Genomic DNA, 20,946 nt, shown 5'->3' on the forward strand with positions numbered 1-20,946 from the left:
TTCCAGCCAGAGGAGGAGGAGGACTTCGGAAGACTGCTGTTTGCAGTGCAGAGTGAATATAGATGAAGGGGGCATGCAAATGTATCACCTGATGGATCCAGAAGGACGCAGAGGAACAGGATAGAAACACTGGCACTTAACCCCTAAGGTAACGAACAATGTTTTAGTGATATTCTACCACCGCTAAAACTGGTGGTAGATGTCCTTTAAGGCTATTATGGCCCCAGGTTTGGATAGAGATTGTTCTCATTTAAATTACATTGATGCATCCCCCATATCATCAACATTTTCATCATAAATAGATACTCTCATTAGCGGGACAGACCTGGCAAATATCGTTCAGCACTCTGGAGGGTGATTTGGTCCCCTAGGTCTCCCCAAATGCTGAGTCAATGGGAATTTCCCACATAATAAGCTGCCTTTGAGCACACAATAGTGGCATAGTAGACATGTACAAAAATTATCTGTGAACTCATTTGAAATTTTTCTAGCCAATCATCGACTTCAGTGTTGTAAGGGATGTTACCTGTTCTAAGTCACAAGTGATGTCAGTAGTTGTCTCTTGAGTTTTCCAGGCTCCATTTTACTCATGGCAACTAAAAAGGTATTGTACCTTGAATTAGTATTGTTTGGGGGTACAAAGGGACTGGGAGACATTGGTCAAATAAAAAGGTACATAATGCCACTGCATGTCTTCATACATATCATACATACATACTTATCATATTTATACATTTGGCCACTTGTGTCCCACCAAAAGTGTTCACTGTTTCAAAGTACTTGGTGTAAAATGTGCAACACTAATTTTTCTAACCCATCTTTCCTGCCTACATATCCGTCCTGCATCGGATATTGCCTGCCTTAGGATTTAACCAGAGATGAAAGAATGGCTCTAGATTTAATTCGCTGCAGCATCACCAACTTTTAAATGCATTTGATTCAGGTACTAATTGAATCAGTACAAACCAACGCTCAAAATTGTACGAAAAGTATATAAGCCCCTATAGTACTCTAAAACACAGGTTTAGAGTACAAAAGGTTTTATCCAAACACATGAACACTAACTGTATCCCAGATAAAAAAAATTGTTAAAGAAATGAACAAAATTATTTAAAAAAAAATCTTTGTTTTAGTGCACTACAGGGGAAACACAGCAATTTCAGGGACAATTGGAGCAACATCCGCAAATCAGAAAAAAATTGTGTTCTATTAGTTGCCAGAAAATCGGCAAATTCGTACTGGATCTACAGATCAATGAATAGATCATCTCTGCATTTAACGTGCGTTTATGCCACAATATTTATGCAAACACTGTAAAATCTCTTTTTTTATGTGAAATCCAAACTAATAGATTCAGGTAATGAATTCATTATAAAATGTACAATGAATTTGCGAAGGAAGAGAGCAGCAATGTTTAAGATTGTTAGCCACAGCTCCATTTGTTCTGTCATTTTAGTCTTCTGCTTTAGTAAAATTACAAAAATTACTGGCATGGACTCTTTAGATTAGCCAGATTACAGGACTGTCCTCTAAATCCCACCCTCTATGTAAAAAACACAGTTCTGTATCATGTGCCAATCTTTCCTTACCCCACCTATGATTTCCTATTTGTATTTTCCAAATTAATGACTTTCTTTGTCACTTTTGAGACGCCAGCATAATCCCTTCATGCCTTTAAGAACATGTGTATGTTACATTAGTATTCTCTCTGCTCCCATTAGCACTTCACTTGAAACTTCTAAAACTAAACTGAAAATAGGCTCTTCCTAGAAACAGACAAGCCAAGAGTGAAATCAATTTTGTAGCTGTTGAAGAAAATTGCTCACCCCGTGCTTAGTATTTTGCATTATTTAGAGCACACAGAGGTTATGCTTCCACCAGAGGCTATTGATTTCATGCCCACCACCTTAAAGGCAAAGACGGATAACAGACGTGGAAGCAGTCTTCATTGCAAATGTAAAGCTTGTGCTGTCTGTTAAGTGTTCTCTCTGTACAATGTCTTAATACACTGATGGCTAATTCCGGAATTGTACTTTGGATCCTGTCTAGAAACTAAGTAAGCTTTAAATTACTCAAGCTCCAAGTCAAGACAATGGCAATCAGGCATCTACACTGCATTTGTCAAGATGTTATTGCATAAATTGAAACAATTAAGCTCATATGGATCTGGTGCAAATCAATACATTACATGATGGAGTATGTACAACAGTACAGAGAGTGTAAGTTACATATTCCCTTTTACTGAGTACACATGACAGAAGTATTGAATTTACAATTTTCAATCATGTTGAATTAGGTGACATGCATTCAGTCACTTGTATATAAAAAGATCAACACAATGTGAACATTGATTTAAAGTTTCACAACACTGTCTCTTATTACTTCATCCATATTTCCTAAGTAGTAAAAACATATAGAAATTGCTTAATGAGGACCTATCAACACCTTACACATGTGGTGCATAACATATCTGCTTATAGGGACCACTTCACAGATTCGGGAGCATTTTGAATTTTCTCTCTAGCCCCTGTGGTTGCAGAGATATCATTCCCCGTATCTAACCAGATAATGGTCAAAGAGGTGGTGCTGGAGCCAGAGGATGGGGTTTTGATATGCTAATCAATGTGTACTCCATAGAAGCCCCTGTGGAGTACACATTGGGACAAATTTTCTAAGGACCGTGCGTCAGTTTTCTGTCAGACACTGCCATTTTGTGGCGCAGCTGCACTATACTTCACACAACACAAATTTCTGCACTGAACTGGACGTCCATGCTCAGTCGTGCCATGCGCTAGATGTAACATGCAAAGTCTGACAGAAATGTATCTCACACCCTGTGATTCATGAAGAACGTGCGCCAGAAGTCCTGAATCTGGCGAGCTCAGCAGTTTGCACTGTTTTTAGTAAATGTGCCCCATTGTGATATCTCTATGCTCATCTAAATGCCGTGTTCACACATTCACGCTTTAAATTCCACTAATATTCAGTTACCATTGAGTTTACAAGGCCTTTCCATAAACACACTGTTACATAACTGCAATGAAAATGGGATGTACATGCAATGTTTCCACAAATGCAATGTAAAGTGATATGAAAGCAAATACAACATAGATTAAAATGTAGCATGCTCCACTTTGAGTACAATGTCAGGTCCTACAGCAATGGCAATGTACTGTGTATATACCTTTAATTGTTATATGTTTAATAAAAAAGGGGCCGGCCTACCAAGGTGAGAGAGCAGCAAATGATTATGGGAAGATGAAAGGAGGAGTTAAGAGTCAGTTAGAGTTACCCAGTCATCAGAGGAAGTAGTCAGAAGGAGCTAGAAGTCTGCAGGAGAAGCAGGATGACCTGGAGGTGACAGGCAGGAGAGCCTGAAGAGCTCAGAAAAGCTAAGCAGAAAAAGAAGCAGAGTGAATCAGCACAGCAAGTGGAGATTGTACCTGTGAGGAGCAGAGAGCAGTGCAGCTAAGAAGCATATTGAAGAGCACATTGAGGAGCACATTGAAAATCATATCAAGGAAAGCTCACCAAGGAGGCCTGAATCCCTACAGTTCAAGTTCAAATGCAAGTGTGCAAGTTGTTTATTTGGCGCCTCAATCATCGCAGTGCAAGTGGTATAAATCTCCTCCTTCATTCACCCCCTGGGAGCCAGCCCTAATCGTGAAGGGTTTATAACATCATGCTGACCTACAACACTTCCCGGGCCCGAGTCAGAGAATATTATTCCTACTGTCGTCACCAACATTTCCCTACAAGTCCTTTCCTTACCCCGTTTTTAGGGAGCATAGTAACGGCCCCTGCTTCCCCTGTAAGTACCCTAGGCCTAAAGGGATGGGCACAACACAAACACAATGTACATGAGATAAAAACATTGAGGCATATTTATCAGGCCCTCTGCAGCACATCAGCTTATTTATATAACTTGCTATTATTTTGCCATTTCCGCCACCTTCATGCCAATGGGGAGTGAAGCAGCATGAAAAGGGTGGCGAAAAGTGTGAAAAGTCACCAGCTGAAAAGCCACCGTCTGCATTTATTTCTATACCAGGCAGTGCCTGACATAGAATAAGAACTGCACAGCACCCTGCCAGATTCATAAAGAGGCTGAAGCCTCTTGATGTATCACACTGTGAAAATGCACCGCCGGCGTATGATAAATATCCCCCTATATGTGAATGGAAATGCAGTGTAAACGCAAACACAATGTAAAGTGCAATGGAAATGCAATTGTGATTTATCCGCAAATAAAAAAAAAAAAATAGAGAGATTCTTGAAGGTGGGGAGTACGAAATTAAAAAAAACAAAAAGGCCAAATTGTTAAGGTGCTAAAACTATATAAAGGGGTTTGTAATAACTCCAAGAAAAGGAAACATTTGCTTTCTATAGCAGTAGATACAGATATAATCCCCAAGAGAAAAAGCAGATTGAAGCATGTGGCAGGGTTCTACTCTGTATCCCCCATTCCCTTTGTATCAAGGCTTTAAACTGCCTCTTATGTTGTGCACTTTATACCCAACTAAAGTCCTTTCATACCTGTATGTATGGTTTACTTCTGCATTAGCACTTTCCATTGATTCATTGATTATATCTGACTCACCCTAGACCTTGGGGTTATTCTTACAGTATAGGCATATTTCTTACTGTATGCACTTTTATCAATTTGTATGTAACAATAAATATTGCATTGAATATATAATTAGTTTGCATGTCATTAAATTTGCAGTTTAGTAGAAGGCATCCTTGGATATGTCGCATGGGCTGAATATCAATGGCTACTATTGGGTAAGTAGATAACTAAGATTGCTTTGGATGATTAGTATTTCATAATAAAGTCCTTTAAAATGTAAGCAGAATAAATATAAAATGCAATTGCCCAGTCTATAAAATTTGCTGTGTTAGGAATCTGGCAGAAAATCCTCTTAATTTCTTTTAAGTCATTTAATGCCACAGTTTGCATTTTATCTTGTAATAAATAATGTCAAAACATAGGACCTCACTTGTGTAAAATGGGTTATTTATTAAAAAATAATCTTTAGGGGCAAAGACTATCGGTCCACTTATTGGCTTTATTACTTGTTCAATGTCCATTTTACTTTTATGCAGTTTAAGCTACATTTATAAATCATTAGTACAGATGCGTTGGAATCAATACTATATTATAAAAGTCAGATTAATATAAACTAGCCCAACTTTAATTTACATGAAGTGCAGAGTATGCTTATCAAATACATATATTACATGTCTGTGGATGTCTCTTGAATCACAATTCAGTGGAGTAATGCTCTCCAGTAGGAAGAAAAGGACTCATTGCATCATATCACTATGTTCACCATCCCATCCTTAGCAGTGTTACTCCATGGAAATTGTGCAACACATGGTCCATGGTTCAGGGACCAACTATGGCCCTATGCTATAGTCTGAATTGGCACTTGTACTAATTGACTATAAACCTAATAAAATCTTAATGATAATTATCAGGAGCTAGAGAAAAACTTAAAGAAGTTGTATCAACTATTTAATGTTTCCCGTATTCACAGGATAACAAGCTTATCCAAGCTAGTTCTGTTCTCACCTATTGATGGACTGTCAGGTTGAGCATGCATCCTGCTGCTCCATTCAATAGTTTGAGCACTTCAGAAATCACATCTCCAGCACTTCCACTAACAGTGAGAGGGAGTTCTGGAGATAGCCAAGCATTGTGCTCAGCAATTTCCAACACTATCATACAATTCATTATGGAGGCAAGATACATGTTCATTCTGCTGCCCACCCATTAGTGAGCACTCGTGTTCTCCAGATTGATGAGAGTCAGACCAACATGGATTAACTTGTTATCACCAATCTTTAGGAAAGGAGATAACTTGCTACAAAGTGTCACAAAAAAATGTAAATTTTTGCCGGCAGGAAGTGAGTGTGTATCAGTGTGAGCTTGTCCTGGATTTCAGGGGGGAGGCCCGCTGCAGAGAGCAGCTCAGCTCCACAGCGCTAGACAAGATGGCTGCTGACCCTAAAGTCAGAAGATACAGGGTCGGACACTAGGGGCAACTGAAATTGTGTACAGCAGGACTGATAGAGACAGGTTTGAATTACATCTGTGATATGCTGTATTTTTGATATTTTGTATTTTGCCTCATCCGTCCTTACGTTCACACAAAAAATACACCACAATAAATTGATCAATTGGCATAAAAGTGGAGTAAAATTAGACCAGAAACATTGGTGAACTTTAGAACTAGTCTAGTTTATTCTTCGATTGTTACCTGCAGCATAGGCTGTTTTAATGTATACACTCATAAGAATTTATCCTTGATCCTGCTATTCATTCGGTTATGCGACCTTTTAAAAAAAAAATCTCCAAAATGAAAAAAATAAAAATATTATATGGAAAATGAAAAGCTGCAAGCAACAAATTGAGATTTATAGCTTTTATTACATTCATTTTTAGATTACAGAAACATTTATTGCTTCAGTTGCAAACCACACAAATACAAAAATAGCAATATATTCAAAGCACTACCTGTGCCGCTCCAGCACTAATCCATTAAACTAGCTAATAAGTTCGTTCTTTTGTGTGTCCTCCAGTAAATTTATGGCAGATTGTTCTTCTATACATTTTATCTCCTTCAGTCCAAGCCAGCCAAGTTCAATTGCCTCTTACCATACAAACACATTTTATCCTGGAATAATACAATACATACATTGTACTAGTCTCAGCAAAGGGAGAGAGGGAAAAAAAAGTTTCTGCCACATCCAAATTCACATTTTACATTTTGAAAGGAGCAAATTCTCTCGTAAAAAAACAACTCAAGAGCCTGTGCAGCTAAATTACAAGGTAGCATCCTCTATGTGAAAAACAATTTTCTTGAAGGAATGCTATTTTCTTGAAAACGATATGAATCTTTTTGCCAGATTAAAATGTAAGTGTCATCACAGATTAGACCTTAACACGCCAGAGAAAACGGCAAAATCCAATGAGCTTGTCCAAAATCTCTTTTTAACTCTGCCGTAATACAGAATGGAAACTACGCTGTTGTTAGGCATAGCCATCATTACAGTGCATGGGATTCCTGCTCGAGAGAAAAATTAATTAATGTCAATTACTGATATAGAATGTACGGCATGATGAGAACCGCTGTAAGCTTGTAATAAACATGTATATCATACTCACAGTAATTAAATATCAAGTGGAAAAAATTAGGAGATGTGATAAGATGACTTGCTTTAGTTCAAGCCGAAATTGGAAATATTTGCTTGGATTTTTGTGAGTCGCTAATTGTTTTATACATTTGGAAAATTTGAAAATGCAGATAAGCAAGTCTTAAAGGGGTCGCCTCATATTAAAATCTCTAAGTTGCTTAATAGAAACACCTTAAAATGGAATTGTAACTCGGCATCTGTAGAAGTCTAGGAAGGAGACTCCCCTACTAAGTTTTTCCCTGCATTGCCCCCACTGGTAAAAAAAAAAATATACTTTACTCAATTAAACCAATGAATTGTCTGACTAATGAACAAAGTTTCAAAGCAAGAAGCCTTTATTCTGACCAAGACAACCTCTTGATCTTTTTTATGAAATCAAGATTTATATCAAACATGCATACCTTAATATAAAATTGTTGGTTGGTATATATTTATAATATAATATTATTTGTATTTTTAAATGTTTTATGTCAATACCTACTTTAACCCCTTAACGACCTGGCCTATTTTTTTTTTTTGGGGGGGGGGGTTCAGTCAAAATGGAGAAAAAAACGCTTTTGCGCCGTTTTCTTGTGAGCTTGGATTTTACAGCTTTCACTGCTCACCCCAATTGACATGTCTTTTTTATTCTTTGGGTCGGTGCGATCACAGGGATACCAAATTGGTATAGGTTTTTTAATCTTTTCATACATTTACAAAAATTAAAACCTCCTGTACAATTTTTTTTTTACTTTGTCATTTTCTTGCGCCAATCACTTTTTCAAACTTCAGTGTACGGAGCTGTGGGTGTGGTCATTTTCTGCAACATTTTATGATGTTTTCAATGCTATCATTGTTAGGACTGTAAGGCCTTTTGATAATTTTTTTATATTTTTCAAAATGGCAAAAAAGTGTCATTTTCGACTTTGGGCGTTATTTTTTGTTATGGGGTTAAATGCAGTAAAAGGAGGTTATTATATTTTGATAGATCAGGCATTTTCATATTCATTAATACTGAATGTGTTTATGATTTTTAATGTTTATTTATATTTATATCAGTTCTAGGGAAAGGGGGTGATTTGATATATTTTTTTATTATTATCATTTTTTTTTTAATTTTTACTATTTTATTTATTTACTTTAACCCTTGGTTGTCTGATCGTTCCTACCATATACTTCCATACTACAGTATTGCAGTATATGGGAATTTTCTATCTCATTCATTAAAATGTGCAAATCACACATTGTAATGAATAGGTTAAAACAAGACAGCCTTGTGTCTTCGGAAGCACCATTCGCAAATGTTACCAGTAATATGAAGCAAAGACTTACCGGCTATGGAGAGGGCTCAGCCTTTGAGCCTTCTCCATGCACCCACACCCGTCACACAACGTACAATATGGTTCACTTCGGGAAGGGGTGAGATGGTCCCTCCATTGTTAATTATTTCCTATCTTTGGGATGGTTGAAAAGTGACTGATCCTGGGGATTCTGACTGACCCCAACAATTAGGACAAATAGGGACCATGGTTCCTCTGTGAATGGATCTCCACTGTGCATGCATAAACTTGCATGCAGCTACTTCTATGAGGCTGCCAGAACTGTGACATGCAATTCCATGGGCATGCACAATGACTAGAGATACTAAACTGAGTAGTAAACTATCTAACTTAGCCATCTAACTTTTATCTGAATATCAGGAAAAATTTCAATTAGGGACCACAACTTTGTCTTCGAACTTGGGTTTGAAAACAGACCCCATTGAAATCAATGGGGACTCGAATTTTAACACTCAAAAATAGCTATAAAATAAAGGTATTAATGGCTAGAGGGCTGAAAAAGGGTGGAATATGAGGCTGTTAATGTCAGCATGCTAGAAGACGTTATGGGTAATTATAAGTGGACCCGAGCATGTGGCAGCTATAATGATAGTGTGGGGGCTGACATGTACACTGACATCTGCAAAATCTACCCCATCTATCTGATCACATGAAATGGTGAGGAGTAGAAGTGCATGGAGGCATGCTGTGATTTCAGGTGATTAGATACAAGGGGTAGATTTTGCAAATATTAGTGGGTAAAGGACCTTAGATGATATCACTCTGGATACATGACATGAAGTGCTAAATGGTGAGAAGGAGAATAGATGAGTGAGGATGGGAGAACACTCCCCTGTGCCTCGCTTAGGATCTGACTATGCTAGGTAAGAATACAAAGTTGATTTTATGGGGATGTGAGGGAAACTATTTTCTGCTAATTAGTTAGTAGGGCTTCATGGAAACCTGTCACCGGCTGTATTTTTAAAAAACATGGTGACAGATTTCCTTTATAACTCTGGAACACTTTAACATATCCAGGTGATTTTGAAACTGTTTCCTTTTGACACATTGTACTTCATGTTACTTGAAAAGTTTGAGTTTGGTATTTACTTATGAAAATAACATTTTCAGACACATAGTGGCACATTTACTAAGGGTGTCATGGTGCACTATTGTTGATCCATGCACATTCTTCATGGTTAAAACGTCTTGCACAGGTATTTAAGAAAAGTCTGCGCTTAGATTTTGTCACCCGCAACCCTTTTGTGGCGCAGCTGTGCTTTCTTCCATGCGAAGCAAATCCCTAATGTGCCATCCCGGTGTGCCGTCGGACAGTATGACTGATGTATTGTACTGTATTATGTAATACACTGAGCATCCTGTGCATGCTAAGTGGATTACAGCCGACTCCTACCAGGAGACTGCTCGCGCCTGCCATCTGAGGATTGGAACCCCTGGTAAGCTCCATGGGGGGGGGGGGGGTCCGGTCCACTTCACAAGTTCCTTACATGCCGCTGTCATTCATGTAAGGGGTTAACACCTGCGATCGGAGGAATCTCTGATCACGAGTGTTACAGGCGTGTGTCAGCTGTAACACCAACAATCTGTTAGAGCTGCACAGGGATATACAGCTGACACCCTCAGCTTCTGGTGCCTTCTCCATTCTGGAGCCAGTTCCAGAAGCTTGATGTAGGGGTACGTCACAATGTGTAAGTCCCTGCCATCCATGAAGTACTGTTACGTCAAATGTCGGGGAGGGGTTAAAAAAGTTATGTCAGTATTTTGTCTGGGTTGGCTCCCAACAGATTGTGGAGAAAATAAGGTGTGCATAGTGAAATGCCATAAGTCACGAGGTGCACATCACAACTTATATGTGGACAAGTGTTACATTTCTTTAACTGCTTACTGTATTAATTTAGTGGGGGTGGTACCTAGGCATACACATCAACCACTGAGACCCACCGAGCTTTGGATCCCAACAAGGAAGACAAGCTTATTGTCCAGTCAAGACCCACCGAGCTTCAACTCCCAACCAGGAAACTATGATTCTCATCAACACTGCAACATGGCCTTCCTTCCCTTTCACCTATACAACAAAAGCAGCACCTGCATCTCTCCTCTGAGCACAAGGGGCCAGTTTATCCAGGCTTATAAGCAGAATTTCGGGATGCCTGTGATCTTCTCTACACTTCAGATACGGTACTTATTTAATGTACTAATGTACATTATGTACATTGTACATAATGGGGCAGATTTATCAAGCAGTCTGAAAGTCAGAATATTTCCAATTGCCCATGGCAACCAATCACAGCTCCCCTTTAAAATATTCATGTTCATGAGCACTGGTGAAATGAAAGCTGAGCTGTGATTGGTTGCCATGGGCAACTGGAAATATTCTGACTTTCAGACTGCTTGATAAATCTGCCCCATGTGCCAGTTTACATACATTTGGAAATCAAGTGCACCATGGAACTGGTTCACTCTCACAATGAACTTATTGTGGGGATATTTATCATACGCTGGCGCTCGTGCCTTATATTAGCCTCGCCACTGCATTTTCACAGAACGATACATCCAGAGGCTACGGCCTTTTGATGTATCGGGCAGGGTCCTGCACAGCGTTTATTTCTACACGAGACCCTGCGGCTGGCCACTTATCACATGTGAAAAGTCGCTGGCTGCAGTGACGCCCCACGCTGGGCAGGGACGCCCCACGCTGGCCCACGCCCCCCTCACGCTCCTTCACACCCCACTGGTGCGAAGGTGGTGGACTGAGCTAAATAATCGCAAGTGCTAGCAATAAGCTAGCATTGTGATTATTTCATGGTTTCTACGCCACAATAAATATACCCCTATGAGTTAGAGAATGACATCAAGCAAATCCAATTTAAATTAGCAGTTTTAGAAAACTGAAGAGCTGACATTTTCATTTGTACCATTTTGGGGACAGTACAACTTTTGTATTAAAAATTTTATGTGTTGTCATATAGCCGAAAAAAGGTATTGACATTTGGCCGCTATTTTTTTTTCTGGTTTCACAGTCAGGAATAGCCATTTTTATATTTTGATAGATCAGGGATTTTGATAAGTGGCGATACCTGACATGTATAGAATTTTATTAGCATTTTAGGGAATGGGGTTGTGATTAGAATATTTACTTTCTCCCATGTTTTAAATATTTTTTAATTTTTATGTTTTTTTTTTTTAATTTACTAATTTTCTAAGTCCCTTAGGGTGTTTGAACACTAGGGGTCTGATAATTCATGCAATATACTGCAATTCAACTGTATTACAGATTCCAGTAGTTCAACTGCCAGTGCCTCAGAGCATACATGGCAACCATTCAGCAACGTCTGATGCCTTTGTGAAGCTGCTCTTTATGTAAAATGATTGGCTTCAACCATGGCAGCTAACAGGTGAACTGCCACCAATATAATGAATAGAATATTGTGATTATAATTTCCCATTTATCCATAAAAAGGACCACAATGGCCCTTAGAAACAAGATAGTTGTTTCAACCACCTCTGCATTCTGGTAGTGATGCTATTTAGGAACCTGATGGCGTCATTAAGGAGTGCCGATCCTATCCAAAATGGTGGTGCTCACATGGCATTTGAGCAGTTAGCACCAACAATCAGTGCCATTAACAATCGTGGGCATTGACAGTGAAGGGTGTTAGCACAACTGAACTCGAACCCAAACGTCTGAGTTAAATTGTTTTCCATCTATAAAGTGTGGTTTTATATCACAGTACAGTAAAGGGTGGAGCTCTAGTAATAATAGTGTCTATCATCCAGTAAATGTCAGCACTACAACATTATTACAGATACTTAAGGTGAATTAGCAAGTTCCTTACAGGAGAACACAATACTTAATCATAAAGTGGTGTTTCTTGTTTGATATATTACTCTCTAGACATTGAAAAGAAAATAATTTAAAACTTCATCCATTCAACTTGTAACAGACTGCCAAGTGAGAAATCCTTTAATCATCCTACCTTCTCCACTTTTTGTTTGATTTTTTTTCTTCCGTCTTCCTTTGTATCATGTTTTATCTTCAACGACTGCTGCATATTCATTTTCACCTTATTATTGTTGAAAATTTGAGGTAATAGGTTAATTTGGATTTGCCTCCCTTGGGTATATTAAGGCGGATATAAGTACCATTGTGACAGGCTGACTTCAAAACACTGTTTTATCAGTAACTTCCAGAAAGATATAGCGGGCACCTCCATGACAGCAATAAACTATACTTAAATCAGCATATTATATATGCAGAACAGCTTTCAAAAGAAACGCTTCTGATTTTGTCACCTAGAAATGGATTTAGTCAAATTATCCTTTTTAAAAAGCCTTTTCATTGTGTACAATAAGACAGCACATGTGATTAGGTATTAGAGGATGAAACACCTAGGAACAAATAAAATTCCCTTTCTAAGGATCTTCAGAGCAAATTCAATAAGCTCTCATTTTGATAGCATGATCTTTTTTTTTTTGTTTCCCTTCTCAACGCCCGGCTTTCTATATTATGATTCCCTTCAAAGGGAAGGATTGTGGTTTCAAATCCTCAATAGCATGCATGCTTCTAGAAAGCCAAGCTGTTGTATTGTGTTCTCCTAAGAACAATACGGTATATGGTTGGAACTGATCAATATGAACAACAAAGCAACACCATGCAGAAATAGCCTGACTATATATACCTAACAAAGCATAGAATATTGGCCTGACTGCATTGTTTTCACTATCAATGTTGGATGTGTGGGACCCCACCAATCAGTACAATAAACACTCAGAATATCTTATATTGTTTACAAATACTCAAAGGACAAGCAGGATTCAGGACATCCTGTAACATCCAGAGTCCTGCTGGTGGTGGGAGGGTGTATACAGGCATTACTATCCTTAGCACAACCCTCCAACCACTGATATGCGTATGATTATCATGGAGGGGAAATGCAAAAGGATAAGGGTATTACATAAATCCATGAATATTTTGACAATAAATAGTTTGTCCCTAAAATTTGCACATTCAGGTAGGATTAAAGTAGGAAACACATTTTAGAATTTGTAGTGCAGTCCCTTTTTAGTATAGCAAAACCCCAAATGTGGATTTAAACCACAACAGGAAGCAGAAGGGAAAAAGAGCCATTTGGCTTTTGAAGGGTAGATTTTGATGACATTGAAGCACATTTACTAAGAGCCGTGAGACAGTTTTCTGTTGGACTTTGCATGTTCTTTCTAGTGCAAACTGCTTGCACAGGTATTTAAGAATTGTCCAAGACTAGAGATGAGCGAGCACTAAAATGCTCGGGTACTCGTTATTCGAGACAAACTTTTCCCGATGCTCGAGTGCTCGTCTCGAATAACGAGCCCCATTGAAGTCAATGGGAGACTCGAGCATTTTTCAAGGGGACCAAGGCTCTGCACAGGGAAGCTTGGCCAAACACCTGGGAACCTCAGAAAAGGATGGAAACACCACGGAAATGGACAGGAAACAGCAGGGGCAGCATGCATGGATGCCTCTGAGGCTGCTTAATCGCACCATTATGCCAAAATTATGGGCAACAGCATGGCCATGACAGAGTGACAGAATTAAGCTAGATAGCATCTAAATCATCCAATAATTGACCCTGACACTATAGGGGACGGCATGCAGAGGCAGCGGCAGCAGGCTAGAGAGTGTCATGGCGACATACCCTAAATGGACTCAGGCTTCAAACCAATGGGTGGCAGAGAGGAACCAAAGGAGGTGAGCAAGAAGCGCTCAAATAATATCGGTACATGATAAAAGTTTGCCAGTATATTTTGTGGATTACACAGCAGGGTGGCGACAAAGTTAACATGGAAGCCATGAAAACAACCCAAAATTCTGCCTGACACAGCTCGTTTGATAAGGGGAACATGTATGGAGGCAGTGAACTAGTAGTAGATTAAAGGTGCTGCAGTTAAAACTATGTTAGTTGGATCTTGGCATGGAGCTGGCGCTCCGCTGCCAGGCGAGCTTTCGCCAATCCAAGCCCCTGTCTCTAGGCTACTCCCCAAACAGCAATTCTAAGAACCTTTTGTATAAGATCAAGTGTAGTAGCGTTCTTATAAGTTTGGGATATGGCGGGTGAGGGGAATGTAAACAGATGCGCAAGAAGCGCTGAAATAATATCGGTAAATGATAAAAGTTTGCCAGTATATTTTGGGGATTACACAGCAGGTTGGCGACAAAGTTAACAAGTTTGATGTGGAAGCCATGAAAACAACCCAAAATTCTGCCTGACACAGCTCGTTTGATAAGGGGACCATGTATGGAGGCAGTGAACTAGTAGTAGATTAAAGGTGCTGCAGTTAAAACTATGTTAGTTGGATCTTGGCATGGAGCTGGCGCTCCGCTGCCAGGCGAGCTTTCGCCAATCCAAGCCCCTGTCTCTAGGCTACTCCCCAAACAGCACTTCTAAGAACCTTTTGTATAAGATCAAGTGTAGTAGCGTTCTTATAAGTTTGGGATATGGCGGGTGAGGGGAATGTAAACAGATGCGCAAGAAGCGCTGAAATAATATCGGTTAATCATAAAAGTTTGCCAGTATATTTTGTGGATAACACAGCAGGGTGGCGACAAAGTTAACAACTTTGATGTGGAATGCCCTGTAATAGCTCTTGGGTGGTGTGCCTTTTATCGCCTAGGCTCAGCAGTTTGAGCACCGCCTGCTGTCGCTTAGCGACGGCACTGCTGCTGTGCCTAGAGCTACCGACTGATGGCGCCATGCCCACGGATGGTAATTCGGAGGAGGAGGAGGTGGAGGAGGGGTGGGAGGAGGAGGAGGTATAGTAGGCCTTTGAGACCTGGACCGAGGTAGGCCCCGCAATCCTCGGCGTTGGCAGTATATGACCAGCCCCAGGGTCAGACTCGGTCCCAGCCTCCACCAAGTTAAGTGTAGTAGCGTTCTTATAAGTTTGGGATATGGCGGGTGAGGGGAATGTAAACAGATGCGCAAGAAGCGCTGAAATAATATCGGTTAATCATAAAAGTTTGCCAGTATATTTTGTAGATAACACAGCAGGGTGGCGACAAAGTTAACAACTTTGATGTGGAATCCATGAAAACAACCCAAATTTCTGCCTGACACACCTAAGGGGACGATGTATGGAGGCAGCTATATGGACAACTTTTGGAGGTAGCAATGGAGACAACGTGTGGAGGCTGCTATGGAGACAATTTAATTTGGATAGTGCCTGTATGTGGCAGTCCAAAAAAGTTTTCAAACCAGAGGAGCAGGTAGGTGGCCCTCCAGAAAAATGGAATAGATTGAGTGCCTGTATGTGGCAGTCCAAAAAAGTTTTCAAACCAGAGGAGCAGGTAGGTGGCCCTCCAGAAAAATGAAATAGATTGAGTGCCTGTATGTGGCAGTCCAAAAAAGTTTTCAAACCAGAGGAGCAGGTAGGTGGCCCTCCAGAAAAATGGAATAGATTGAGTGCCTGTATGTGGCAGTCCAAAAAAGTTTTCAAACCAGAGGAGCAGGTAGGTGGCCCTCCAGAAAAATGAAATAGATTGAGTGCCTGTATGTGGCAGTCCAAAAAAGTTTTCAAACCAGAGGAGCAGGTAGGTGGCCCTCCAGAAAAATGAAATAGATTGAGTGCCTGTATGTGGCAGTCCAAAAAAGTTTTCAAACCAGAGGAGCAGGTAGGTGGCCCTCCAGAAAAATTGAATAGATTGAGTGCCTGTATGTGGCACTCCCAAAAATTGTTTAAAACAGAGGACCGGGTAGGTGGCCCTCCAGAAAAATTAAATGCATAAAGTACTATAGCTAGAGCCAGTGGGCCCTGTCAAAAAATAGCCAGTTTCCTCTGCTTTAGTGTACAAAGAGGAGGAGAAGGAGGAAAATGAGGAGGAGGAGGAGTGCATAAATTATTCAGGTTGAGCTTCCTTCACCTGGTGGAGATTGGAAATTATGAGAAATCCAGGCTTTATTCATCTTAATAAGCGTCAGCATGTCAGCGCTGTCAGTCGACAGGCGTGTACGCTTATCGGTGATGATGCCACCAGCTGCACTGAAAACCCGCTCGGACAAGACGCTAGCGGCAGGGCAGGCAAGAACCTCCAAGTTCGTGCCACATGTCCAGCTTTGAAACCCAGTAGTTGTAGGGAGCTGTGTGATCATTTAGGACGATGGTATGGTCAGCTACGTACTCCCTCACCATCTTTCTGTAAAGATCAGCCCTACTCTGCCGAGACTGGGGACAGGTGACAGTGTCTTGCTGGGGTGACATAAAGCTGGCAAAAGCCTTGTAAAGCGTACCCTTGCCAGTGCTGGACAAGCTGCCTGCTCGCCTACTCTCCCTCGCTACTTGTCCCGCAGAACTACGCACTCTGCCGCTAGCGCTGTCAGAAGGGAAATACTGTTTCAGCTTGTGCACCAGGGCCTGCTGGTATTCATGCATTCTCACACTCCTTTTCTCTCCAGGGATGAGAGTGGAAAGATTTTGCTTGTACCGTGGGTCCAGGAGAGTGAATACCCAGTAATCGGAGCTGGAATAAATTCTTTGAACGCGAGGGTCACGGGATAGGCAGCCTAGCATGAAATCTGCAATATGCGCCAGAGTCCCAACGCGCAAGAATTCACTCCCCTCACTGGCCTGACTGCCCATTTCCTCCTCCTCCAACTCCTCCAACTCCTCTTCTTCTGCCCATACACGCTGAACAGTGAAGGTCTGAGCAATGCTCCCCTCTTGTGTCTCGCCAACATTCTCCTCCTCTTCCTCCTCATCCTCCTCCACCTCCTCCGATATGCGCTGAGAAACAGACCTGAGGGTGCTTTGGCTATCAACAAGGGAATCTTCTTCCCCCATCTCTTGTGACGAGCGCAAAGCTTCCGACTTCATGCTGATCAGAGAGTTTTTCAACAGGCCAAGCAGCGGGATGGTGAGGCTGATGATGGCGGCATCACCACTGACCATCTGTGTTGACTCCTCAAAGTTACTTAGCACCTGACAGATATCAGACATCCACGTCCACTCCTCATTGTAGACTTGAGGAAGCTGACTGACCTGACTACCAGTTCTGGTGGAAGTTGACATCTGGCAGTCTACAATCGCTCTGCGCTGCTGGTAAACTCTGGACAACATGGTTAATGTTGAATTCCACCTCGTGGGCACGTCGCACAACAGTCGGTGAGCGGGCAGTTGGAGGCGGCGCTGCGCTGCCCTGAGAGTGGCAGCATCTGTGCTGGACTTCCTGAAATGCGCACAGATGCGGCGCACCTTCGTGAGCAAATCTGACAGATTGGGGTATGTCTTGAGGAAACGCTGAACTATCAGATTTAACACATGGGCCAGGCATGGCACATGTGTCAGTCTGCCGAGTTGCAGAGCCGCCACCAGGTTACGGCCGTTGTCACACACAACCATGCCTGGCTTCAGGTTCAGCGGTGCCAGCCACAGATCAGTCTGCGCCGTGATGCCCTGTAATAGTTCTTGGGCGGTGTGCCTTTTATCGCCTAGGCTCAGCAGTTTGAGCACCGCCCGCTGTCGCTTAGCGACGGCACTGCTGCTGTGCCTAGAGCTAGCGACTGATGGCGCCATGCCCACGGATGGTAGTTCGGAGGAGGAGGTGGAGGAGGGGTGGGAGGAGGAGGAGGCATAGTACGCCTTTGAGACCTGGACCGAGGTAGGCCCCGCAATCCTCGGCGTCAGCAGTATATGACCAGCCCCAGGGTCAGACTCGGTCCCAGCCTCCACCAAGTTAACCCAATGTGCCGTCAGCGATATATAGTGGCCCTGCCCGGCAGCACTCGTCCACGTGTCCGTGGTCAAGTGGACCTTGTCAGAAACGGCGTTGGTCAGGGCACGGATGATGTTGTCTGACACGTGCTGGTGCAGGGCTGGGACGGCACATCGGGAAAAGTAGTGGCAGTTGGGGACCGAATACCGAGGGGCGGCCGCCGCCATGAGGTTGCGAAAGGCCTCGGTCTCTACTAGCCTATAGGGCAGCATCTCCAGGCTAAGCAATCTGGAGATGTGGACATTAAGGGCTTGGGCGTGCGGGTGGGTTGCACTTTATTTTCTTTTCCTCTCTAGCGTCTGGGGTATGGAGAGCTGAACGCTGGTGGATGCTGTGGAGGATCATGGAGGCGACGATGGGGTTTTTGTGCCAGGGTCCTGCGCAGGGGGCTGACTATCAGCAGACACAGGGGAAGGAGCAGTGGTGTGCACGGCCGGAGGTGAACGGGCTTGGTGCCACTGATTCGGGTGTTTAGCATTCATATGCCTGCGCATACTGGTGGTAGTTAAGCTAGTAGTGGTGGAACCCCTGCTGATCCTGGTTTGGCAAAGGTTGCACACCACAGTCCGTCGGTCATCCGGTGTTTCCTTAAAGAACCTCCAGACTTCTGAAAATCTAGCCCTCGCCGCGGGAGCCCTCGCCACGGGAGCTTCACTACGTGACACATTTGGCGCTGATGCACCTGCTCTGGCCCTGTCTCCCCGTCTGGCCCCACCACTGCCTCTTCCAACCTGTTCTGCTATAGGACTCTCCTCCGTCTCAGAAGCACTGTGTTCACCCGGCCTCTCAACCCAGCTTGGGTCTGTCACCTCATCATCCTCCGATCCCTCAGTCTGCTCCCCCCTCGGACTTCCTGCCCTGACAACAACTTCACCACTGTCTGACAACCGTGTCTCCTCATCGTCGGACACCTCTTTACACACTTCTTCCACTACGTCAAGAAGGTCATCATCACCCACAGACTGCGACTGGTGGAAAACCTGGGCATCGGAAAATTGCTCAGCAGCAACCGGACAAGTGGTTTGTGACTGTGGGAAGGGTCCAGAAAACAGTTCCTCAGAGTATGCCGGTTCAAATGCCAAATTTTCCTGGGAGGGGGCAGACTGGGGGGGAGGAGGCTGAGGTGCAGGAGCTGGAGGAGTGCCGATTTCGGTGACATGGGTGGACTGCGTGGAAGACTGACTGGTGGACAAATTGCTCGAAGCATTGTCGGCAATCCACGACATCACCTGTTCGCACTGTTCTGGCCTCAACAGTGCTCTACCACGAGTCCCAGTAACTTCAGACATGATGAACCTAGGGAGTGTAGCTCTGCGGCGTTCCCCTGCTCCCTCATCAGCAGGTGGTGTCTCACCCCACCCAGGACCACGGCCTCTGACCCCTGCAGTAGATGGACGCCCACGTCCCCGCCCTCGTCCTCGTCCTCTACCCCTAGCCCTCGGGTTAAACATTTTGAAAATGAAAGTTATATAACTTTAATTTTTTTTTAACTTTTTTTTGTGTTTTTTTGTGTTTTTTAGTTTTTTTTTGTGTTTTTTAGTTTTTAAAACCAAACAATGCTATCCTATTGCTATGGCTATTTTCTAGCCAAGTATGAAAGCACACTGATGAGATGACGCTGAGTTATGAAAAAATAAATGTAAAATAAAAAGGAAATGACAGACTGTGCCTAATTGAAATCCAACCCCTAATAAATTTTCCCACTTCGGTCTTTGCGATGGATATGTGCGTCACTAAGCGCTAAACACAGCGGTCGCAAGTCTCACTCCAAATTCCTCACAATTGGCTAGTATATGCACTGCAGCAAGGACAGCCACCAGCAGATCAACCAGAAATAAAATATATATAACGCTATTGTAGGCGTAAGTAAGCCGTTTGGATTCTCCTTTGGCTATTTTCTAGCCAAGTATGAAAGCACACTGATGAGATGACGCTGAGTTATGAAAAAATAAACGTAAAATAAAAAGGAAATGGCAGACTGTGCCTATTTGAAATCCAACCCCTAATAAATTTTCCCACTTCGGTCTTTGCGATGGATATGTGCGTCACTAAGCGCTAAACACAGCGGTCGCAAGTCTCACTCCAAATTCCTCACAATTGGCTAGTATATGCACTGCAGCAAGGACAGCCACCAGCAGATCAACCAGAAATAAAATATATATAACGCTATTGTAGGCGTAAGTAAGCCGTTTGGATTCTCCTTTGGCTATTTTCTAGCCAAGTATGAAAGCACACTGATGAGATGACGCTGAGTTATGAAAAAATAAACGTAAAATAAAAAGGAAATGACAGACTGTGCCTAATTGAAATCTAACCCCTAATAAATTTTCCCACTTTGGTGTTTGAGGTGGATATGTGTGTCACTAAGAGCTAAACACAACGGTAGCAAGTCCCCCTCCAAATTCCTCACAATATGGTACTAGCTGCACTACTAGTGCCAGCAAGCCCAGCCACAAGCAAACAAAAAAAAAAAAAGTATAACGTTATTGTAGCCCTAAGAAGGGCTGTTGGGTTCTTGTTGAATCACTCCTGCCTAACAGTAATCTACTAGCACCCTAACGCTGTCCCTGACCAGCAGCAGCTCTCTCCCTAGCGGCATCCAGACACAGAATGATCCGAGCAGCGCGGGCTAGTCTATCCCAGGGTCACCTGATCTGGCCAGCCAACCACTGCTATCGACGT

Source organism: Engystomops pustulosus, chromosome 7 (assembly GCF_040894005.1).
Source record: "Engystomops pustulosus chromosome 7, aEngPut4.maternal, whole genome shotgun sequence".
Lineage (NCBI taxonomy): Eukaryota > Metazoa > Chordata > Amphibia > Anura > Leptodactylidae > Engystomops > Engystomops pustulosus.